The sequence below is a fragment of the Sminthopsis crassicaudata genome, chromosome 2, assembly GCF_048593235.1.
Source record: "Sminthopsis crassicaudata isolate SCR6 chromosome 2, ASM4859323v1, whole genome shotgun sequence".
NCBI lineage: Eukaryota > Metazoa > Chordata > Mammalia > Dasyuromorphia > Dasyuridae > Sminthopsis > Sminthopsis crassicaudata.
Window position 1 is genome coordinate 157620744 of NC_133618.1, and position 26547 is coordinate 157647290.

The 26547-nt window shown below is 34.7% G+C and overlaps 1 long non-coding RNA gene across 1 annotated transcript in view; it reads left to right on the plus strand.

Annotated features, from left to right (window-relative positions):
* The window catches only part of LOC141553299 (uncharacterized), a 48121-nt gene extending 25094 nt beyond the window's left edge, over window positions 1-23027 (plus strand). Inside the window, exon 2 of the long non-coding RNA XR_012485380.1 lies at window positions 22263-23027. This is a non-coding gene — a long non-coding RNA (uncharacterized LOC141553299). The remainder of the gene's footprint in view (window positions 1-22262) is intronic.
* The last annotated feature ends 3520 nt before the right edge of the window (window positions 23028-26547 follow it).

Below are 26547 nucleotides of genomic sequence, written 5' to 3' on the forward strand. Positions count from 1 at the left end.
GGCTTGATGATTTTGTCCTTCCTTTCATGGGATCATCTCATACGACCACAGACTTAAGGACGGAAAGGACCCCCAGAGTTTATCTAGCTCAACCTCTAGCTTTACAGGTGAGGAAATTTAACTGCAGAGGAGTTAAATAATTTGCCCCAAGATCCTTCTCTTTTTTCTTCTTCCTTCTCCTTCTGTTCCTTCCTTCCTTTCCACTTCCTCCTTCCCTCTCTTTCATTTTCTCCCTTCCCTCCTCCTCCTCCTTCCTTCCCCCCTTTCTGCATGCTCTATTCCGCTCGCTCCCCAAGTTCCTGCAGCAGCATAGTGTTTTGTTTCAGAGGCAGGATTCACTGCCGAGGCGCAGTAATCGTGATCTCTTCCAACAGACGCTAATCAAGTAATTTCCCCATCCCAGCCCCATCAAATTGCTCTTTAGCTGTTGAACTGTGGAGTTGTGCTCCTCTTTTCACATGCTAATCACACCCATTCAACATCTCTCTGTGAGGCTATTTGTAGTGGAATAAATCTCCTTGTTTGCCCGCTGCATGATTAATTGATATTGTTGTATAGCCTTTGTTTGGGCCGCGCAGAGCTGAAAGGCAGTGCATATTGGAGGTGACGAAAGGAGCTGGAAACCTCATTTCACTGCTGAGGTCTTGCAAAGGTCGGGGATAGACCGATCGCATTATGCATCCTATTTATTTATCCTCATTTGAAATATGATGAAAGGCGAGAGACAGGAGTCTTTAAACATTCACTAAATCGTAGGTAGACAGCACGGCGTTTAGAACAAGTCCCCCAAATGGGCCCAAGGGAAGCCCCCGGCCGGGGAGAGCAGCTCTTGCCACGAGGCTGCAGGGTATCCCGAGCCATCACGGCCATTGCGAGGGTTTTCGGACCACGCGGGATTGCTCCGGAAGCTCAGTCGGAGAGCGGCCGTGGAGAGGTCTTCAGTTTAAGTCCCGGATTGAGCATCTGCGTACTGCGTTATCTTCTCCTCTTCCCAACTAATTTTTTTGGATAGGAGTACGTGATTTAAAATTTATAAAACTGCCTCCGACTAAAAGGCAGATTTCAGTGAAGGGTTTTAATGCTTTAAATAAAGCCAAGCCAAGCCTTAATTAGGATCCCAATGAGTTCCGCAGTCAACACTAGACATCCTTGGCCAACACACTGCGGATGGCGGATCCCTATTAGTTTTTGCTAATTCCAGTTAATGATCATTTTAACAAAATGGACCAGAATACGGAATCCTCGCTTCTTACGTCCTTCGACTAATTTTCTCTCCCAAAACAAAGCTTACTGCAAGTCTGCCTTTCTCACGCTAAATGACGGCTCTCGGGGTAATTACCTAGAAAACGTTTGTCATTGTTTCTTTTAAGTTGGGCCTTTGCTTGAAAATCAATGTTTTATTTGCCGCTTTGATCCCTGATTCCCCCCCAAAAAATAATAATAATTATTATTTTTTAAAAAGCAGATGTGCAGCTATTTCGGCAAACTCCTGGATACTACGGGTAACCTCCCCCTTCCCATCCCCTCACTGCAATTTCCCAGTCTCCCGGCGTCTTTATTCCCGAAGGACAGCATTGCAACTTCGAGATTCAATTAAATAATTCCAGTATTCGGTGCTCCTACCTACTGCTTATTGCAAATATTTCCTTTTCCGTGTTCTTAAAAAAGAAACTGTCTCCTTCCTTTTCACTGTGTGTCGGGTAATTGATAGGCTCTATCAGAGGTCAGGATTTGCATAAGAATTAAGAGCAGTAAATTAATTTAATATTCCATGCACATCTCCAATTATTCCCGTAGACCTTTGTCTCCGCGGCTGGCAAAGAGAAGGTTCAGCTGCTCTTCAGCCAAACAACATCTGTGCAGTTAATAATTTGATAAACAGCTCATACAAATAGTTTCTGAATTATCTGCCAACCCAATGACTATTCAGTTTTGAAAACGTTTTGGCAAGGTCCCCTATGGACAATGGCGCTGGCAGAGTTCATGCAGTAACTTAGCTGTCCACATAGTCACATTCAATTCTTAACTTATAAATGTAATTAGTAAGTTTTTGCTAGAACTCACTAGAAGCAATGTGTAAATTAAGCCATTAATGTAACAAAAATTTTTTTAAAAGAGGGGTTCAATTTCAGAAGATTTTTTTCCTACTTAGACTTAATCATTATGGAGAACATCAATATTTATTAAAGAACCCCAAATGCTTTAATTTTAAATTAAACATGTTGTTATAGGAATTAGGTATGGAGTGTCGGAGACAAATCCAGTTCTTATTGGAAAACTTTGATCCTCTTTCTATTGGGGAGGGTGGAGTAAAAGTTACCTATGGATGAATTTTAATTGAATAACCATTAAATGGAGAGGTAAATTGTTCTTAAAGGATTTAGCTGCACATAAGCTTTTCCCAGTTGCTCCCCTTATGCCCTATTTCTCATTCTTCCAACTTCCCTCTAATCTTAATCCATTCCTCTTCATACACATATTACCCTTCTTCCAGGGGTTGAGAGAATTGTGGGACAGTTTTCATGAGGAATCTACTGCAACCAAAGTGATTGGCTTCTCTATATTAAGCATGAAAACTTTTTGGAATTTTCTATCAAAACTAACCAAATCTTCCTTGTGCTTTTTATTTATATCTTTAAATTTAGCTATTTTCCTCCCAATAAATAGCCCTCTCTCACCTTTTTTGTTTAAAATTAAAGCTACTACTGCTTACCTTGTCCACTATTACAGTTCTTTATGAGCCAAGTCTATCTTTGGTGAGACTCTACTTTCTTTCCTTATAAAATGAAATCCTCTTCCTTGAATATATCTCAGATGGAAACGATTTGATATTGAATTAGAACTGGAAGCCTGATCGATGTCTTATAACATGCAAATTGCAATTCTGTTTATATCAAATCTTCACTTACATTGAAATTGTTCTGTGGGAAAGAAATGATTTTCAGTATCAGAGAAGGATTCAGTAGTAATATATATTCAGCTATCTACATAACACCTAAATATTTGATTCCTATGTCTAAATCACTTATTGTTCCATTTTCTGCTTCTTATACCAAATACTTGAAGCCATTGAAAGCTACACCCAAATTCTGAGTAATCTTGAAACAGTAATATTATAGTACTTTGTTCTTACACTTTAATGAGAGCATGGTAGCAGCATTTTAAATACTGGCAAACCTTTCAGACAACAGGTCTAAGCATCCAACTTTACAATGAAAACAATGCTCTCCTGGATTCAGTGAAGAATTACCTTTCCAGAAAATAAGTCAGTGTGTCACAAGAGCATAACAATAGTCTTCTATCAAGCACATTCACATCTATTTTGAACATTTTTTTCTTCTTGAATTTCATTAGGTCTTCCCATATAGACAGAGATACTAGTAGGCTTAGCAAGGTCCTGTAAGCAGATAAATAGTCTCTATTTATGCTGTGGGTTCTTTCTCTGCCTCCTTTTATTAAATTCAGACTGATTCAGACACCCTTAGTCAACTGAATGATATGAAGATTTCTCATTTTCCCCCTTAAATGGCAAGGTTTTGAATCTTTTGGGAATGGTTCTAATTTTAAGCAACTGCAGTTCTGATGTTACTCATTTTAATGTATGCTATCTATCCTCTTTGGCTGCAGTTGGTTTATGCTTTATATTTATCTTCTTTACAGTTGTGTGACTAAATCTCAGGGTAGTATATAGGCAAAAAAAATCATCATTAAAAATGAAGATGGGACATATGACTGTTTTTGACTAGGTAAGTAAAAGCCATGGAATAGGGAGATTATCAGGAAATTTTTTTTTTTTTTAACTAATGAGCACTCTCCAGAAATGCCGTCTGGTTGCCATTAAAGTTGATGAGTTGGGAAGTCTTATCCTGATAAATGTTTGGCTTCTCTGTGATTAGACACACGTTTTTAACACATTTCAACAGAATAGTAGCTGCTTAAGTGAGACTTAGTCCAAGAGTTTTGTGTGTGTGTGTGTGTGTGTGTGTGTGTTATGTGAATGTGTGTGTATATGTGTGCCAAACAGGATTGAAAAACACAATATTATGGGAAAGAGCAGGAAAATGTGGCCATTAACCACTTGGGACAGTTTAAAGATAGGAATACAAGCCACTCGTTCAAATCTTCCAAGATACTTTGGAGAACACTAACATTTAAATATATGTTTTGTATTTCCATTTATTGGCAACCACCTTCCCATTCTTCATTTTTTCCTTCCTTAAACTAATGATCACTTTAAAGATATTAGGGAGATTATATACATTTTATCTTGAATGAATGAATGAAAAGCATTTATTGAAGACATATGAGGTATGAACTGAGGACAAGAGATTTTAAAACAGTGCAAACCAATGGGGGAAAATATTCCTTTGATAGCTAATAATATTGCTTTGAACTATGAAATAATGTTTGCATATCAACCACTTGCATTAGCTTCCTTCTATCTTTTTAAAAAATCTATTTTCAGTTAGAATTAGATCAATACTCATGTTTTACAAATAGAATACATAAAAAAATGTGGACTAGATCATCTCAAACACTTTGCCTTCATGTAATTTTGTCATTAAAATTTTTTTAGCTGAATTGTTAGCATTCCATCATTTTTATTACTTTGGGACTCTGTTAAAAAAATAAACAAAAAGATGCCAATTGGCCTGAAAGAGTTCTGAAATGCAAAGACTAGTCCAGCTCTTCAGAAAATTCTTATCCTTTCAACAGAATTTGACATGTTGACTACTTCATTCTTCTAAATAGTCTCTCCTCCCTGGGTTTTCATGACTGTTCTGTTATTCTGTTAACAGGTGTCCTTCTACATGTCTTACTGATCCTTCTTGATCTATGTGGAATCATCTTTAGAGTTTGACCCATTGCCCTTTAAAAACTCTCACTTTACTATTCTATATCTCTTCCTTTGCAGAGCCAAATTCTTCATTTTTTTACATCCTGGTCATTTCTCAACTCTTGGCATTCTTGTTTCCCTCTCTATCCACATAATACTACTCTTCTCCAAATTCTCAAATAATCACTTTATTGATAAATCCAGTGGCCTTTCTCACTTTTTTGACATTCCCCTTTTTGTGTTTATTCTCTCTTCTCTAGGTTTTCATGATGCTGTTCTCTACTGATTCTTTTTGTGTCTGTCTAATTCTTTTAGCCTATTTTCCACATATAAAAAGCATTTATTAAGTGCTTATTATACCCAAACCCTATGATAAGTACCAGAATTACAAATGTAAAAGTTAGACTTTCCTAGCCCTCCCAGAGCTTACATTCTAATGGGGGAAACAACTCCGATCCCCGAATGAAGGCCCGGGAAAGGTGTGGAATGTCATAAAGATGAAAAGGGGAAATAGAAAGAGAATATCATTTAGATAGTTCCTATTGTGTTCCAGGCATTTTGCTAAGAGCTTTACATATGTTATCTCATTTGATCTTCACAACAACCTTAAGATGTTGTTATCCCCATTTTACAGACAGTGACTAGAACAATAGGGTAGTCAATTGACATACCCTTTTCAGAGGCATGGGAGACTTGATTTGATAGCAGTTCTCTGAGCTGGAGAAGAGAAGAATGGTGTCATGACACAAAGATAGAAAATGTCTAAATGACTAGGGAGTGAAGAAGTGGAAACATTCAGGTCTTATCTATCCTAAACTCCACTCCCATAACTCTAAATAATTGATGGAAATTTCTAACTGGATATCTAAATGCAACCCATCTAATTAACACTTAGTTATCATTCCCCCAGAACCCATAATCTCTGTAACTTTTCTCTTTCATGGCCATTGTGATGTTTTACTCTAATCATGCCCTCTTTATCTCTTTTATCTTTTGAGTGATTTTAAGTTCTACTTCTTCTGAATTATTACCTAATAATGTACCATATCTTGTAGCTTAATAATGTTGGAAGAATAGAGATATTAAGAAGTGGACCTTTGTTTGATGAGGATGGTTCTCATTTATGTAATGTTTCATAATTCACAAGTACTTTTTCTCACAATTGGTAGCATTGCTATTCCCATTTTACAGATGAGGAAACTGAAGTTTAGAAAAATTGAATGACTTGTCTATAGTCCACATGGCTAGTATTTACTTCTTGTAAGTCTTGTCTTTCTCTTCTCGCTTAGTTTAAAAGAAAAGAATATGAAAAATTAAAGCTTTTCCTGCACAGCACCAAAACAATTGGTCACTGATCAATATGCTTAATCTAGCAGCCCTTTTTAGCCATAGCTTTAGAGCAATCTCATTGATCATCTGTGATGTGTACTATTTTTCCTACTAAGCCGTATTTAGATTCCTAGTGTGAGGATGACATTAGTCATACCACCAGCCTTTAAGTCTAAAGAGCCCATCTTTAAATTTGGACCAATCCAGGTCACCTGGTCTTTCATCTTTTAGAGAAAATTTTTCTCTTTCTTTCTTATCTCCTAATCTCTGATTGTGTGATAGGTATAAACTCTGGAGTGATTATCACAGTGCACATTTGTACTAATGAGTCAGGTACAAATATTATGACTACTATACTCTCAGGACTATAGAATTAGACCTGAAAGATAGGGAAATATGGTTTCTAGTGCTATATAGCTCACAAGTACTCACCAGTGGTTTTCCCTTATTCGTTGATGTCAGTTAGTTAAACTCAATTAGTTTTTAGGAAGGGTTATTACTAGAGAGATAAAGAAAAATTAATATAAAATATTTTCCCAAAAGTCTGTGTTTCAATCTCCTACAAGTCAGTGGGCTCCAGTTTCAAGAACATATATGATCAATTGTTAGAAAATTTAGAGTTTCTGCAAGTTCCTTTGCTGGAGTATGTTAAGATGCTTCTGCTTTGGTATAAATGTACTTTTTCATCTGGATTTCTTGGAGGATTGAATCTGCCATTTCATGATCTCCAGTTTGTTCTTACTTCCTGACATAAACACTGCCATGAACTGTTCCACAAATGCCTGCTAAGGAAGATAGAATATTGAGAGTTCTTTTAGATTCTTCAGAGATCACCCAGCCAATGATAAAGGGTAACTGAAGTTAAGGTCTGGCTGCCCAGCACAGAGCTTTGTTCCTCTCCTCTAAATTGATTCTTTCTCTGCAGTTTAAATGGAACATGTACTCTCTTTCAATCCCAGGCATGATAAATGGTTTTACACTAGCTCCAGAGGGTGTGACCAAGTGCCTCAGCCAATCTGAACAGACTCCCTGTTTCCAGGCCTTTTTCATAGAATGAACAATTATACTCTTAAAAGATAAATGCATGGGGTTAAACGGGATGAGGTGATTTTGACTTTACTCTTATTCTTATATCCAGTCTGATTTTGAAATAACAATACCATGTAGTGCCTATCTCACAAGGTTGTTGTGAAGTTCAAAGGATATAAAGCTTGAAAACTTGAAGTACTTTATAAATATGATATATGATTATCATTAATAATAATCATAATGACACTAACAGCTTCAGTTGGTTGAAAAAAATACAAATGTTGTACTCTTTATATAGGTTGCAAATGTGACAGAAAACAAGTTTATTCAGGTTAACATTTATCTTTTACTCAGTAATTTCTACTTTAGAGAGAAAAATTTCCAAACTGGCATCATTTCTCTCCTAACTCATGCCCTCAGATCTCTCTCTCTCTCCCCCAAGATGATGTAACATTTGTGTGAATCTTGAACAAAGAAAATATCATGATAGCTTGAAATGCAGTTTTGGGTTAACATTTCAGAATAGTTATTTAATCTTTAACTATCTAAAAGGATTTATTGATTCAGTGGATCGTACTGAGCCTGAAATCAGGAAGATCTGAGTTCAAATTTCATCTCAGATACTAGCTATGTTACCTTGAGCAAGTCACTTAATTTATTTGCCTCAGGTTCTTTAACTAATAAAATGGGGGGAAATAATAGCCCCTACCTCATTGGGTTGCTATGCTATGATGATAAAATGAGGCAATATTTGTAAAGCAAACAAAACAAAATATTTAAGAGTGCCAGGTACATAGTTCCAGTTAGTACTACTGTATTCCACTCCTTCTTTGACCACTCCCCTTAAAGACTAAAAGGATCCCCTTATTAGGATCACAATCTTTCCTTACTAAAGGAAGGAGACTCTTCTCTTGAGGTGGTTTTTTTTTTTTTGAGGGGGGGAAGGAAAAGCTACTGAGAACCTATCACTGATCAATCCTCTGGGAATGAAATAATCTTTATGAGACTAAGAACATTGTTTAAAATTTGATTTCTACCCTTAATCCAGTTCCCTTAGAAAGGTTGTTTTTGTTCTCAGCCTTTTCTAAGAAGGCAAGTCTGAAAAGGAAGTTCTTCCTTCACAAGCTTCCACACTTGTTATAATGCTTTCAGAAGACATTGTAAAATATCTGTTATCATAATCTAACCACAAACAGTCCTGTGATTATCTAGAGCAAATATTAATCAATAAATAAATATTTATTAAGTGCCTACTATGAGCCAGTCCCAATTTGTAGCTTAGGAAACATAAAGAAAGAGATTATATTATACTGGCTTAGTTCACATAGCCAACTATTTACTATATGTCCAGTCTAATACATTTAATCTTATAGCTTGCTTTTATACTTCTTGAATAAAACTATTTGGACTCAGTTTTTTAATCTGTAAAATGGGGACACAACCACTAGCAATATCTACCTCCCAGGGTTGTTTTTCTTTCTTTCTTTTTTTGCTGAGGCAATTTGAGTTAAGTGACTTGCCCAGGGTCACAAACTAGGAAGTATTAAGTGTCTGAGGCCACATTTGAAATCAAGTCCTCCTGACTTCAGGACTCTATCCACTACACCATCTAGTTGCCCCCTCACAGGATTGTTTTAAGCCTGTTTTTCAAGAAAAAAAAGTTTATATATTATCAATTGCTATATAAGTAAACTATCATCAATGACCCATTGCACGACCCATTTCTTTAATAACAATATTCTTCCAGATTTGTTATATTTGATCTTGTATGCCTTTATGTAATCTCATTTTGGTCTTTTAAGAATATTGATAATTTTAATGACCAATATTCTTCTGGCATTGTTGTATTCAGTCTTAATCACTAAGTTCAAATCATGAAACACTAGTCTCTAAATGATTTCCAAATTAAAAAAGGAATCCTGAAGCTGTATTTAGTTTGTCTTCAAAGTGTCTTTCACCTCCTGACATAGATGCTACTGTCAGTATCAGGGAACACTCTTACCAGAACAAATGGGAAGTCTCAACTGATAAGGTCTTCAATGTTAGGTGTGGTTAGCAGAGGAATTGATAAAAATTAATTCCTGACCAAGGTTCTGCTAGAGATCAGTTTAGCTCCCTGGTTCTATCCTTTGAGGAGGTCCTCCAGCCAGAAATCCAAATTATATCAAACCACTGAGACCCACCTCTCTGTAGAGATCTTTAACCTGAGGTTAAATTTTCCCTATAAAATCTACTTAATGGGCCATCTCATGGCTGCTGCCTCTCTTTGAGCTTCTGTCTTCTAGCATCTTCCCCCTTTCCTCTTCTCCTTTCCTTTCCACATAGTCTCTCCCCTAATTCTACTATGCATTTCAACTCCATTTATCTTCCTTCTAGCTAATTAACTCTTTTAGAGTGCTATGTCTCTTTCAGGATTCAACCTGCCAGCTAAGGGCATGCTCAATCTCATAGAGTGCTCCCTTGCTATTGGATAATTGTGAGTTCCACTGAGAAACTTGCTTTTATATGCTCTCCCATTCAATTTCATATTTACCATTCCTGGTGTCTAGTTACCCTTCATTTAGTCTATAACCTGTTCCCTAAATAAATCTACCTTTTGCAAAGAGAATGGCCATTGTGAATTCTTCACATATCTGAACCCCAACTTTTGGTGCCTACCATCATCTGGTATCTACATCACTCACATCACAAGTATTCAAACCTTTTAAAGTTTTGGAGTTTGCAAGGTTTTCCTTGGGTCAATGGATGAGGGTGGGTGAGAAAAAGAGACATGCCTTTTCCTTTCCTTCTCACTCATCCTTCCCCATCCCTCAAAAAACTCAACAACCAAAAAGCTATTCCCTTTCAAGAGCTTGACTGAAGCTATTGTACAATTAGAATATCTCACCATTGGAATGCTTGGTTCTAAACCATCTGAATGCTCTTCAATTAGTCCTAATATACTTTCTGCATAACACCAGCTAATTTTATTTGAGTGTAAAACACTCTATACTTCCTCCCAACTTGATCAACTTGTACTTGGAGGTTGTTAAGTACTAACAACTTTATTTGATTCATTGGCCTTATAAACACCTTTTGATTATCTGACTGAGAAGTCCTGACCTTCTGTGTTCAAATGGAGTGGGTTGGACCTCCATAAATACATCAATAATCATAGACCCTGGTACTTAGAACAGTGCCTAGAACAAGAAGATTAGATGATGATCAATTCTGATGGATATGGCTTTCTTCAACAATGAGGCAATTCAGACCAGTTCCAATAATCTTGTGATGAAGAGAGCCATCTACACCCAGAGAAGACTGTGGGAACTGAGTGTAGTTCACAACATAGCATTTTCACTCTTTTTGTTGTTGTTTGCTTGCATTTTGTTTTCTTTCTCATTATTTCTAGTTTGATTTGATTTTTCTTGTGCAGCAAAATAATTGTATAAATATGTATGCATATGTTGGATTTAACATATATTTCTACTATGTTTAACATATAATGGATTACTTGCCATCTAGGAGAAGGGGGTGAGGGAAGGGAGGGAAAATTGGAACACAAAGTTTTGCCAGAGTTAATGTTGAAAAATTATCCATGCATATGTTTTGAAAATAAAAGCTTTAATTAAAAAAAAAAAAAAAACAGTTCCTGGAATATAGAAGGTACTTAATAAATGTTTATGGAATGATTGATTGGTTAAGTCTGATTTCATTATTTCAAACAGAGAAGTATAGAACTTTAATTCAAGGTTATAATTAGTTGCTCCTAGCCTCTTTCTCCTTCCAATTCAATCTGTCCTATTACCAAATTAATCTTGAAAAAGAGTACTTTCGTAACATATTTCTCCCAATCCCCAATTAGAGCTTCAGTTTTCATATTTGTACAGTATAAAGTTCAAACTCCTAAACCTAGCATTCTAGATCCTACATAATCATATTGAACTTATTCTAACCATACTTTCTACATTTCTGTTCTAAGTCAGCCCACGATACTCAGTATTTAATTAAATATATTTTATACATAATTTTTCTTGCATTCCTATTCAGGTTATTCCATTCTTAGACTTTACCCTCCTCCTAGTTTTTATTACATAGTTCAGCTCCCATTTTTCTCAACAATTATTTTTTAAAATCATGGAGCAACTAAATATTGTCAAATAAAACATAGTCACACATTTGCCATGACTAAAAATGTAAGTCTTATTCAGTGCCTTGAGTTCATTACCTCTAGGTATCATGTTTTATTATGGGCTCTCTAAAGTCAGAATTATGACATTTTTAGAAATATAAATTTTCCTTCTGGTTCTGCTATTTTCCTCTGCATCAATTCATATAGGATTTCTCTGAAACCATCCCTTTCATTAGAACTCACCAGATTAAAAAAAAAAGTTTGTAGTTGAAATATGTTAAAATAAAATAAATAAAAACATGATGTTAATTTATAATTTTATGAGTTAATAATTGGACAGCAGGGATCTGTTTCTGAGTTAAACACTTTCATTATTTCTTATGACATAGTAATAATCTATTACATTATAAGCTGTAATTTGTTTAGCCATTTATAGACACCTATTTGTTCTTAGTTCTTTTCTACAAAAAAAGCTCCATAATAAATATTTTAGTAGGTATGATTCTTTTTCTTCTTTCTTTGATTTCCTTGATGTATGGGTCTGATAATGGTATCATTGGGTCAAAGAATATGGATAGCATATTTCTTTTTTTGGATATAATTCTAAATTGCTTTCCAAAATGGTGAGACCATTTTCAAGCTCTACCAACATGCCAATGGACCTGTTTTAGGTCCTCCACTAATTATCATTTTCCTTTTTCATTATCTTTACTAATCTGATAGGTATGAGATAGAACCTCAGATTTGTTTTATTTCTATTTCTTCAATTATTAGTGATTTGTAGGGTGTTTTAATATAGTGTGTTGTTTTGTAAGGCAATGGGGTTAAGTGACTTGCTCAGAATCACATGACTAGTGTTAAATGTCTGAGGCTAGCTTTGAATTCAGGTCCTTCTGATTCCAGGGCCAGCGCTATAGCCACTGTATCATCTAACTTTCCTTTGCTGATTTTTCAATAATTATTTATTAGGTACCTACTATGCTCCAAGTACTGTGCTAAGGGCTGGGGATAAAAATACAAACAACTATTTTTGTCCTCAAGGAGTTTACATTCTTAGTTGTGTGTGTGTGTGTGTGTGTGTGTGTGTGTGTGTGTGTGTGTCTGTGTGTCTGTGTTGTGTGTGTATGTGTATGTGTAGACAATATGTACATAGGTATATGCAAAATATATACAAGATACACACAAGATAATTTTGAGAGAAATATATTCGTAGTTAGGATGGGAAAAGAAACAAAGAGAAAAATGCTTAGGAAACCTTCATGTAGAAGGTTGTACTTGAGCAGAGAGCCTTAAATGAAAGTTGAGATTTTAGACTGTGGGAAGTTTGCCATTGTAGAATGAGGTGACAGTACAAAGAGATGGAAATCCCACAGAGATGAGAAATGGGGTTCTGTGTATAAGGAACAGTAAGAAAGCCAGTTTGGCCGTGCTATGGTGCTTGTGATGGCAGAAGTAGGGGACTAGAAATGTGAAATTGAGGTATTTATCTCTGATTCTAGAAGTGATAAGGAACTACTAGAGAGTGACAGGACTCTGAGCTGCAATTAGGAAAATCACTCAGACAAGTGTGTGGAGGATTGTAGTGGTGAGAGACTTGAGTTAGGGAGTCTAATTAAGAAACTATTGCAATAGTTTAGGCAAAGGTAGTGAGACTTGAACTCAGGTGACTCCTCTGGGAGTGGAGAAGAGGACCGAAAAGAGAGACTTCATAGGGGGTAGAAAAGACAAGAGTAGGCAACTGATTAGATATATGTGATGAGAAAGAGTATAATATTGGCAATGATCAGCCTTCCATGATAACATCATCCCCCAGCTGATAATAATTTGTGCCTCTATTCATTCATTCATTTATTCATTTATCATTCAATGCCTACCTTGTGCAAAGAACTATGCCTCCTTGGAACTTCTGTAGTATTTCTTATCTAAAGCATAAAATCATATATTTCAACAAGACCTTAAAAGCTATCTAGTTCAATCCCCTTATTTTACAGAAGAGGAAACCAAGGCCCAGAAAGTTTATCCTCACTCAGTCACACATAGATAGTAAATAATAATTGTCATTACGATAGCCTTCTCTCGTTCATTTTGAAAACAAGGGCCATCTGTTCTATTTCCCTAGAAAAATGTTATTGTAAAAAGATTACTGTAGTTTGAAATCAAAGACCTTGCTTCCTTTCCCACTCCTCCCAACTTATTAACTGTAGCCCTTAGAGCAAATTTGTTCAGCTCTCTGAACCTCAGCTTCCTTATCTGTTAATTCATGTGACAATATTTTTATTGCCTACCTCAAAGGACTACAGTGAGAATTAAATGAGATAACATCTGTAAAAAGGTTTTGTAAAGTGCAATAAATACAAAAATGTCTTTCAAGCCACCTAGTGGTGTTATGATGAATATGGTACATATTTATTGCATACATAACTATATGTGTGACCTTAACCAAGTTATTTTACTTCTCCAGGACATAGTTTACAAATCTATAAGTGATGGAAATTGCATGAACTCTTAAGATCATGATTATGCTGAAACTAGTTAGAACTGATTTACCAAAACTAACTGTTCCATTTTTAGATTTACATCTCAAAAGTTAACAAAGGCTACAAATTAAGACCTGATTTGTTGTTTTATTGATTGTTTAGAATTAAGAAAGTGATGGGGAAAATGTTAATACAAATGAAACTATAAAATATATTTTATGTACATTTCCCCTCTGGAGAGCTGGTTGTTAAATATTTATCAGCATAGTAGTAAGATCATTTCCATTTCCAAATCCTGTAATCTTATATCACCACTCTGCGGAGGATATGGTCATTAAAGATAAATCCATGAGATAAGTTCTGGAGGAAAAGGTAGCTAGTATTATGGGTCAGGAATGCAGTAAATGCATTTTTATTGATTTTTCTTCTAATTATCTACACTCTCCAATGTCTCCTTCCATCTCTCTCTCTCTCTCTCTCTCTCTCTCTCTCTCTCTCTCTCTCTCTCTCTCTCTCTCTCTCTCTCTCTCTCTCTTAAAAACAAATAACAAAAGAGAGGGGGAAAACAGCTTAGTAAAAACTAAGCAACACATCCAAAACAGTTTGTCTTTATCTGAAATGTTACACATAGTCTCTCACCTCTTAAAAAAAGAGATATTTCTTTGGGACCATGTTTGAAAATTATGATTTCAAAGTATTAAATTTCAGTTTTTTTGTTGTTGATATTCTTTCCACTTAGAATGTTATAGTTATTGTCTATATTGTTTTCTTGGTTTTGCTTATTTCCCTCCTGAATCAATTAATATAAATCTTCCCATATTTCTTTGTATTATTGAGTCTTCATAGGCAGCTAGGTGGCACAGTAGATAGAGTGGCAAACTGGGTCAGGAAGACAAGTCCAAATCTGGTCTCAAATATTAGCTGTTTAACTCTGGACAGGTCACTTAATTTCTGTCAGTTAATAGAAATAATAAAATAGCACCTGCCTCACAGGGTTGTTATATTTAAAGTGAGAAAATATATGTAAAGTGCTTTGCAAAACCTAGGGCAGTAGACATACACATACATATATGCTAGTTATTATTAATTTCTTGAAGCACAGTCATAATTAGGGAGAGACAGAGACAGAGACAAATAGAGACAGACATTGACTCTAGTATGTATGTACTAGTACAGTTTTCATTATGTCAAGATTCAGTCCTTTATTGATTCAATAAAAGAAAGCATACTTTTTTCCCTACCTCAAAAATAAGAACTTGCTAGGGAACTGCAGTTACATCAATCATCTGAGTCCTGTAACTCTTTGTGATCCTATTTCAGGCTTTTTTGGAAAAGATACTGGAGTGATTTGCCATTTCCTTCTTTAGTTCATTTTGCAGATGAGGAAACTGAGATAAACAAGGGTTAAAGTGTATTGCCTAATATCACACCATTAGTCAGGATCTGAGGCCAGATTTGAACTAAGAAAAGTGTTCCTGATTCAGATCCAATACTTTATCCACTGTACCTGCTAGCTGCCCTTTAAAATATTGGTCATAAATTAATCTGTTGTTAGTAATCATTGGATTATTTCACTACATCACCTTACTTTCTGACTGTACACATCTATTTTGTTATTATTCCACTTCTGAGGAAAAATCAGGTGGAATAAGCAAAAGGTATATAACTCAAAGTCAATCAATGATTACTCTTGTAACATGAAGATAACTATGGTTAATACAGCAGAAACAAAATTCTTGAAAGCAAAACATTTGACAGAACAGATACAATTTTTGCATTAAGAAATACCACCCATTGTCACATGCACTTACTAATTCCTTTTCCTTTTTAAATTTAATTTTTATTTAAATATGTTGTTTTTGCATTATCTTTATTTCTGTATCCCCTCCCTTCTCTCTAGGAAGACTTAAGAAAGGGAAAAAAAAGCAGCTCAACAAAAACAGTAACATCTGGCTCTATATACAACATTGCACACCATAGAAGGAAAGGAGAGAGATACATTTTTTAAAAATTCTTTCCCTCTTCTTTATTTCTTCTGAGTGTTATTTTTCTGATTCTGCTTTTTTCATATCTTCTCTTTCTTCTCTGGATTTTTCATATTTTTTACATCTTATAGCACAATAATTTTCCATTATATTTGTAGATGACAATTTGTCTAGCCATGTCCCAATAAATGAGCACCTTCTTTGCTTTCAGTTTTTTATTGGCATCTACAAAAAGCCTATTATAAATATATTATATATATTTTTTGTTTTGTTTTTTACTTCCTTAAGAATCTATGCGGAGATGTGGGTTTTTGAGGTCAAAGTATATGAATATTCTAAAAACTTTTTTTAAAAGTGTAGCTCCAGATTACTTTATAGAATGGTTGGTCCAATTCATGGCTCTACCAACACGATATATAGTGTGCCTATATTTTTACAACCTCTTCAATATTAACAATTTCTTTTGTCATCTTTGATAGTTTACTGTGAAATGAAGATTGAGTGTTGTTTTGGTTGCCTTTCTCTTAAGAATGATTTGGAAAAATTTTGCACAAACCCATTTAAAAAAATGTTTGATCAGTCCTCAGAAAATGCTTATATATACTGCTTTTGAAGGATTATTATGGATAATTGTTATCATTTGAAGGATTATCTACTACTTCAAAATTTTATTTGAAAGATTATCCACTACTATGGGAAGTCTTTTAATTGATGATATCTTCCAAATTTGGCAGTTTTATAATATAGCAATGCGATCAGTACCATAAACAACAGAGATGTTCATTTATAGCTGGAAAAGGTGAAATATAATCACAGGTTAGTGACAAAAAGATAGAGCCTTCTTCCACCTTTCATTAATTTTTTTGTATGATCTTGTCTAGACAGAATAATTTAATTCAGGTACTATTTATACACAAGATCTTTCCTGATACCTTACTTGTTATATTTCCTTTCCTCTTCCCCACCTTCCCATTACTTTGCATTTACCTAGCTGTACATGATTTTCTTTCTACTACTCTTACCCAGGATCCAATAGAATGGAAGCTTCTTAAAATCAGGAACTACTACTTATTTTGTCTTTCTGTCCCCAGTACTTTGCATGTGATTGATATATAATAAGTGCTTGTTAAATCGAATAGATTTAGTCAATTCCCTATGTTTAGATATTTCTTTATTTTACAAGTAAATTAAAATATTTTCAATGACCAGACATTCATTTTTTCCTCCTTTTCATCTCTGTATCACCCCTCCCTGCCTCCTCTAGGTTGAGGGAAAAGAAACAAAACTCAGAACGAATAAGCATAATCAAGAGAAATAAACTCTCACCTTGGCCACATTCAAAAATGTATGTTTCATTCTGCATATTAGTCTGTTGCATCTGAAGACATGCTTCATCATTGTTTCTCTGGACTCATGATTGATTATTTTATTGAACTGAATTCTTAATTCTCCTTAAATTTCTCTTTCTCTTCTCTCCCTCCTTCCCTTCCTTCCTTCCTTCCTTCCTTCCCTCCTTCTTCCTTCCTTCCTTCCTTTCTTTCTTTCTTTCTTTCTTTCTTTCTTTCTTTCCTTTCTTTCTTTCTTTCTTTCTTTCTTTCTTTCTTTCTTTCTTTCTTTCTTTCTTTCTTTCTTTCTTTCTTTCTTTCTTTCTTTCTTTCTTTCTTTCTTTCTTTCTTTCTTTCTTTCTCTCTCTCTCTCTCTTTCTTTCTTTCTTTCTTTCTTTCTTTCTTTCTTTCTCTCTCTCTCTCTTTCTCTCTATCTTTCTTTCTCTCTTTCTCCTCCTCCTCTTGTTCTTCTTCTTTTTCTTTCTCTCTTTCTTTCTTTGTTTCTCTCTCTTTCTTTCTCTCTTTCTCTTTCTTTCTTTATCTCTCTCTTTCTTTTTTTCTTTCTTTCTTGTTCTTTCTCTCTTTCTTTCTTTCTTTCTCTCTCTCTTTCTCTCTATCTTTCTTTCTCTCTTTCTCCTCCTCCTCTTGTTCTTCTTCTTTTTCTCTCTCTTTCTTTCTTTGTTTCTCTCTTTCTTTCTCTCTTTCTCTTTCTTTCTCTCTCTTTCTTTTTTTCTTTCTTTCTTTCTTTCTTTCTCTCTTTCTTTCTTTTTTCCTTTCTTCCTTTCTTTCTTTCTTTCTTTCTCTTTCTTTCTTTCTTTCTTTCTTTCTTTCTTTCTTTCTTTCTTTCTTTCTTTCTTTCTTTCTTTCTTTCTTTCTTTCTTTCTTTCTTTCTTTCTTTCTTTCTTTCTTTCTTTCTTCTTCTTCCTTCTTTCTTCTTCTTCTCTTTCTTTTAACAATGTAACTGGTCTAATATAAAATTGTCCCCTTGATTCTGCTTACTTCCTTCTAACAATGTAACTGGTTTAGTATAAAATTTTCCCCTTGATTTTGCTCACTTCACTTTGCATCAGCCCAAATAAACCTTTTCAGTTTTCTCTGAATTCTTTAATGTTTTCCACTTTAAATATAAGTTTCTGTTGGTTTCTTTAAAAAACAAGCAACAACAACAACAACAAAAAAAACCACAAAAAAAACAAATAAACAACAACATCATCATAGCTCCCCCCAGGATCTTTCTTCCCCCACTTCATCCCAGATAATCATCTTATATAGGTATTTTTAAAGTTAAAAATGGGAGAAGAATGAGTATAACCAATCAATAACATTGAGAAAGTTCAAAACCATGTGCAATAGCTAACACATTCAGACATACCACCCCTTCAAGGGATGGAATAGGAACCTCTTCTGTTTCTTCTTTTGACCTATCTTATTCTTTATAATTTTGTAATATCCACTTTTGATTGTTTTAATGTATGATTGTGCTTTCCATTTACATTTTGGTAGTCACTATGTATATTGTTTTCTTGACTCTGCCTATTTTACTCTGTATTAGTTCATGCTCTTGCATAATTTCTTAATGGCATAATAGTATTTCATTATACTAGTATGTCATAATTTATTTAGCTATGCTCTAATTGATGGGTACTCCTTAGTTTCTTTGTCACTCTAAGAAGAACTGCTATAAATATCTTTGTATACATAGGAACTTTTTATTTTTCTTTGATCTCCATGGATATAAGCCTAGTTTGGGTAAAATTTTTAGCAATTTTCAGGGCATAATTCTAATTTTCTTTCCAGAACAACTGTACCACTTCACAGCTCTACTCTACTGCATGAATGTCAGGCCTAGGGATTTCTTTGTAGCTTTTCAAAGACTGAGGAAATTCTGCTGGCAAGCTGGTCACAAATTCTTAAAACTTTGTAAAGAGCAGACAACGACAAATACTTTCATTTTAGATGATTTCCAATTTTAAAAAGCAATGAAGTGAGACAATTCTTTTAAATACTAGGTATAGCAAATACAGATTTAGACTGCAAAGGCTTTTCCCATAGACCTAACTCTAGTTTATCATGTGATGAAATACTGACATTTTAGAATTAGAAGACCAAGATTCAAATCCATTTGCCATTTTTATGACTTCTGCTAAATACTTTAACCTTGAAGGACCTCAGGTAGCAACTTTTTAAAAGGAAGAATTGGGGTTAAATGATGTCTAAGGTCAATTTCAGCTCAAAATCTATGTTCACACATGATCCTTAAAACAAACAAAAGTGATTATTAGGGAGAAAGCCCTGAATAGTAGCCAGGGTTCAAAATCTTGGTAGTGTCACTAATTTTTTAAGTGACAGTTCTTATTTTCTCTGGGCCTCAGTTTATGAATTGAGGAGGTTAGACCAGATCTAGTAGATTCCTTCACTTCTAATATTCTACATTACCATTCCTTCTTTCAACCACTTCTTTTTCTTCCAAGCCTTTCCTAACATATTTTCTAAACTCTAAGTCATTATATTCCACTATGTCTTTTTGGTTTGTTGTCACAATAGAATTCAAAATCCTTTAATATGCTGTGGGGCAAAGATCTCACTAACTCTTTAACAGAGCAACTTTTCTGGTATTTTAAAATACTTAAATGATCATTTGCTCTTTAATTGAATTTTCTTCAATTATTCAAATTTCAGAAAGGCAGTATCAATTGGAAGTGAAGGGGAAAAAAAAAGAAATGACAGTAACAGAAGCATGTATTCTCTTTGGAAAGTGAGAGGAATATATCAAGAGCAAATGTATCAAATGCAAAGGAAGAAACCATCAAATTCAGTGATACATATAGCTGTTACAAGAATACATTTGCAGAAATCAGATTTCTAAGGATTCATCCTTGATGTAGTTTCAGTTCCCTCTCTTATTGTTGTAAATAGGGACATATAAATCTTTGCTTTTATATTATTTTCTTCATTTACTTAGTCAAATGTGATATGGCTAAATTTCCCCTTCAAAAGAGTTATTTGGGAATGGTAAGAAGAAATGTAAATGGTATTATCCCCACAAATAGTTCAATCAGCAGATTACAGCTTCCCTAAACAATATTCTGGGAATAGATACAATTTGTTGACTTGTTACTATTGTTACTCAGTCCAATAATGCCAGAGAAGGGAAATGCAAATTAAGTTGTGGAAGCTACAATAGAGAGAGTGTGTCCAGGTTGCTAGTGTGGTGCCGTCTGTGTTGATAACCCCTTTTCTTTTGTGGCCCAATCTCTCTTTACTGACTTTTTAATCGAGTTGCTATTCCACTCTTTCTTTTATTGAGCCATAGAAGTGTCTGTAATGAAAGATTAAAATGGTAGCTGTGCAGTGGCTTGCAATGGTTGTGCCCAAATAAAATATGACAGGTCTCTTGTAGGGCCTATATGTAGGCAAAGCAAGCTTTGTAACAAGCCACATTACTCTCTCGTCATGCATACTGATTGCAAATTGTGTGGGTTATCCAGCGGTGCCATAAAAAAAAGAGAAAGAGAGAAAGAGAATTTCTTTTCCCCCAACTGATTATAAACCTAATGCATAGCAAACGATGGAGCAATAACACTCAGATTTCCTGTAGTGAAGGTAAAGGGAAAAAAAAAAAACAAAAACAAAAACAAAACCCCAAACCAGAACAAATTTACACAGTGACAGGCTAATGGATACTTTTCCAAAGAGCGGTTAGAAAGAAGTAGTAAATAGGACTGTGCTGATGCAGGGCAGCAGACCTGGTCAGGGATCAAGACATACAGCAACATATCGGATAACATATAATTGGCAGGTCACATCCAAATGAGTGTAGTCGTGCATCATCTGGAAGGCTTTTGCGGGTGATAAAGACACTTGTAAACAATTCAGTCACTGCACATGGCAATAATATGTTGATCCAGCATGTAATGAGGTGTTCCTGGAATCAATAAACTAGTCATGAAGAACAGGGAGCAAGGTCAGTGTCTGCCTTTTTGATGACCTTTCCTTGCCAGTAAGGACATCATATACTCTGAAGAGGACTTTTCTCATTTTGCAGAAAGCACTGAGTGTCAGAACTTTCATTCGCGGCAAGCAAATGAACAACCAGGCTCTGCATGCTAATGAAGTCCAGGCTATTTTCCACCTTTTCATCTGCACATTATGCTCTTGACTTTGGAGAAGGTGGGAATTAGGTTGGACCCTGGTGTCAGACTGCCTGATGGCTTGGCTCCGGAAAACTGGTAATTGAAGCTGATGACTGATGCGGGGGAGGCCTGAATTTGGAAATAAACAGTTTCAAGCACTGCATGTCATTTCTAGAGAGACTGCTGAGTGAATGGAAATGAGCTCTGTTTCTTGAATCTAATGCAGTTTCTCAGCAGGAAAAACACTGTCTTTTAGACAACAATGCCAGTCATTAAGATTTAAATGTTCTGCTGATAATATAAGGCAGAGCCTTCTGCTTTCACAAACAGCACTTATGTAAATTTCCTTCAACATCCAGATCTACATTTAATCCACACCCAAGAAGATAACTGTTTGGATAGGTGTATCCAAAGGCAATTCTAAATCTCTAAATATCATTCATAAGGAGGTGTGTATGTATGTGTGTGTGTGTGTGTGTGTGTGTGTGTGTGTGTGTGTGTGTAGAACCAGTTGAATTATTAGCCACATATTATAACAGAATAGAATACTAGCCAGTGAAAGTGTCTGTCTTATGTTGGAGACAATGAGAGAATGTTAGAATTCTGCTCATAAAAATAGATATAAAAGCTATTTTCAAAAGCCATGTTTGTACCAATATACTTTCCCCTAAGGATTAACCATGTTTTTCATATGTGTAAATATATATTAATGTCATATGACATCTCCAGAACAACAGATTGTGAGCCAAAATATGGACATATTAAGCTTCTAATTTTTAAATTGAGGTTCCTTCATTGAGAGTCCATTTTATTCTCTCTTTACTTGATTGTTACACAAAGTGTCGACTAAATAAATGTGATGAATTGTTTTTTAAAAAACTTTTTCCTTTTGATTTCCTAAGGCTAATCTGGATTGCTTTCATGAGAAGTCCTATAATCTGTATAAATCTTTTATATTTTAAGGGGCTTAAATTTAAAAAAAAGAAAAACAACAACTAGACATTTCTACATCTAAGTGTTCTCCTTTCTTCTGCAGGTATACCACCTTTAAGAGTAAGGGGGAAGCAAACAAGAAGATGGGGCCACTGTTATTTCTCCTGGCTGGCTCTGAATGATTTATGAATATCCATTGCTTTGCTATTTGGCTGCTTCTCTTCCTCCACCAGAGAGCTTCTGAGGTTTCAGTCTTATTTCAATTTAATGGCCACATGCAAGATTCTTGAAGGAAGTCTTTGGTTTGTGTTTAGACATCTGGGATATCAGCACAACTTGTAAGAAACTGGTGAGAGCTTCCATCAGTACTATCATCACTTCAGTTTAAAAGTAGCAAATCTATCTTGAAAAGGATCAACACTGAATTATTTCAATATTTCAAAAAGATAGATAAGTAATCAAAAAGATGATTCCTAATAGCATACTTGTGGATACTAGATATATCAATGCAAATTCAGCAATCCTTTGCATGAAATATATGAAATTCAATGAGAAAAAGGTTAATTTTTTTTTTAAAAAAAGGAAGAAAAGAAAGAAAAAGCAACCACCTCTTAGCGATACTGTTTTTCCATTTCTGCATAATCTTAAATCTCATGGGTGACTTGTGCAATAGGGTTGAAAGAGGGATAAAATTCAGGTCACTAAAGTACATGAAATGCCCTGCCACTACTATGTTATAATAATAGCAAGCTATATACAATTTTAATTTTGTATACATATATATTGTACATATATATATGCATATGTCATATATATAACAATTCTTTCTCTTTACTTTCAACATATTAAATGAATATGTGTTACTATTTATGTAATGCCACAGTTTGGTTTTTTACTTTTTAAAAATTATTTACACACATTTTCTTCTTTTCTTCTTATAATTCTCATATGGTATTTATAAGGCTTTGTGTCCCATTACCTTATTAGAGAAAATTAAAAAAAAAACCTGCCTGGTAATGTTATAGCCAACATAATATAACAAGCTCAGGTTAAAGCCAAGGTTAGAACTTGTCACAGTTCTTCTCTGTTCTGTCACAGTTTTTCTCTGTATAAAGGCATGTTGTCTTTTTTCCTGCAAATATGTCAAGAAAGAAAAAAAAACCAGGTCATTCCTTTTCAAAATTTTTATTATTTAAATAGCAGTGTAGATGAGATTCACACTTTGGGTAGAAGTCAGACTAGATGACCTTTTAGGTCACTTCCAATTCTGTGATTCTAAGATTTTTGTTACAAGGTTTAAATTGTTCATTCATGACATAGGATAGAGAACAGCTTAAGATGTAGATCCTTATTAAATGACTATGGAAGAAAGCATTATGCTGACAGAAAAGATTGAAAAAAATCTTATAATTGTTGCTGTAGACATAGGTGATCTCACTGAACCAAGGAGCCCTATCTTTTTTCCTTTGTACAAAAAGGAAAGGAGGGTATGATGATATATATATATATATATATGAGAAAGTCTTGAGTTCCTCATACCACTTTCATATTTTCTCCTCTAGCCTATTATAGAATTGACTGGAAGAGAATATTCCATGGGAGTTATCTGTTTTCTCTCTTTTTTTTTTTTTTCTTTCCCCTCATTATATGTCAAATACTGTGCAACCATGAACTTACCGTCAAAGAGTTCACATTTTAATGAGGGAGACTATGTGCAAATAAATCTGACATTCAAGATATGATTTTTGTCCTTCATTTTTGAAAAGGACCAAAATGACATCACTACATTAGAGTTGAGTTATTAGTGTGTCCAACTTACAGACCAATATGAATTCAGAAATGCTCTGCCACTAGTTGGACACAAATAGTCGATATGAACATTTGAGATAGCTTCTCTAATTTTGTGTATTTTATGTTTCCTTTGGGCTAATTCAGTTATGCTTTGCTCATAAAATATAGCACCTTCTCTGATGAGGGTATGCCATGCTGGGAGGTCCTATGTCAGTGTCTCCCATGTCAAACAATCAATTCTAAAGTTCTTAAGAGAGACATTCAAAGTGTTCTTGTATCATTTTTTCTGACCACCTTTTGAGTCTGACCTGTGTGAGTTCTCCACAAAATTATATATATATATATATATATATATATATTTTTTTTGGCAAGGATCCGTATGGCATTTGAGTAATGTGGCCAGCCTAAAAGAGTTGTGCTATCTGCAACAGAGTTGGAATTCTTGGGTGTTTAGTTCAAGAGAGGATCTTGGTGTTTGGTATCTTATTCTGCCAAGTTGTCTTCAGAATCTTATTAAGCTATCTCAAATGAAAGCAATTCAGTTTCCTGGTATGGTGTTGGTATACTGTTCAGATGTCACAGACATGCAACAACACAGAGTAGATGGAAGGTAATCCTGGAGTTAATCTTTCTGAGTTCAAATCTGGCCTCAGACATTTACTTTTATGATCCTAGGTAAGTCACTTGTTTACCTAATTTTCCTAACCAGTTAAATTAGTTGCAGAAAGAAAGGCAAACCTCTTCAGTATATATATTCAGAAAACCCCAAATGGTATCAAGAGTTGGTCATGATCAAAAAGTGACTGGACAACAATTTTGAAAGGGAAGAAAAGGCACTGATAGCTGAGAAGATTGGGACACAACAAACCATCTCTCTAAATTTCCATTTCTCATCCTAATTTTAAGATTATACTTGTATATAGGTAGTGCAAAGAACACCAGAACTGGAAGCAGACAGACTTGAGTTCAAATCCAACTCACACAACTTAATAGCACTGTGATCCAGGACAAATTTCCTTATCTGTGATACTGTTTTCTGTTTCCTTATCTGTGATACTGTTTTCTGTTTCCTTATCTATAAAGTGGAAATAATAATAGTACCCACCAAACACTGTTATAGTAAGGATCAAATGAGATAATACTTAAAGCATTTTGTAAGCCTTAAGGGTATGAATATATGCATATGTTATAAATATGCATGTGTATCTATATGTATATATGTATATATGCATATATGTGTATTACAGAAATATAAATATATATATATACATATATATATATATATAGGTATGTGTGTATGTATATATATATGCACTCATATACAAACATACATAGTTGCTCTTATTATTATTATTACCACAGGCTACCTTTCAGGATTCTGTTAGATGAAGAAAAAGATATCTCTTATCTTCTTATAAACCAAACAAAGCTTTCCTCTTAAGTGAAGCTTAACCTTGATAGAATTGCAGCCTAGATTAGACAACCAAGGCAGGCAATTCCCATGATACCAGACCATTGTGTTGAATTTCAGTCACTGATACTTCTTTCTCACCTCTTTTATAGTAGAAAGGAATAAGATGTTCCATTCCACATCTTTTCCTTCACATCTTTGTATTCTTCCTCCTTCTTTATAGTTCACATTGTTCAGAGGTTCAACTTGCCTTTCTAGTTGGTCTAATCCTGCCCTCTGAACTAATCATCATTCTATTTAGGTAGCTTTACTTTTTCCAACTCTGTATGAGAATCTAGTTATTCTCAAGCCCAGTCAGAACAAATCCTTATCTTTATAAGAAGCACAGAGACTGGTTTCATCCCAAAATAAATGTTTGTTGAATGGAACTAAATTGTTTCTTGGACATGGAGAATGACTATAGAACAAAGTATCTCATTACATAGTTTGGGCTACATATATTAAATTTATTTCCAAATTTATCCCTTAAAACAAATAAAAATGAATGAAGCAGACAAATTTTAAAGTGATGACTAACTTTAAGTACTAGAAAGGACATAAAGGCAGGAGAACAAAAAAGGAAGTAGAGTATTATTCAGCTAATTACCTCAATCTTGAGCTTTATTTTATTTGGCAGAAGAGACTGAGACAGGACCTGGTGGTACCTTTCATTGTTAGCTATTTGTTAAGGGAAACAATCCCCCTCATGCCAGAAATTGAAATAAGGATTCATGACCAGCCCTTTTCCTGAACTGAAGCCTGGGAATCCAAAGCAAGTCTTAATCATGACAGTCAGCCAGATAAACTAGAGATAAACCCTAGACTAGAGGATGTATTAAACCAAAGCCATATCAGACCAAAAGACATGAATGGGAAATTTATATTGTAAATTCATAATCAAATTAGTACCTAGAGTTTGGTCAGTCCTGAGAATTTAGGAAATTAGAACTAAGTGCTGGAATAATTAGGAGCAGGTATTTTGGGAATCTGTATAAGCTTCAGTTTCATGGTGACTCAACCTATGCTTTCATCTGTGTAGGTTTCATTTATGAGGAGTTTCAACAAGCAGAGATCATCACTTTCCCCAGAAATTTTTATACTTATAGAGTTACCTGAAGCACTGAGAAGTTTAGTGACTTGCCCAGTG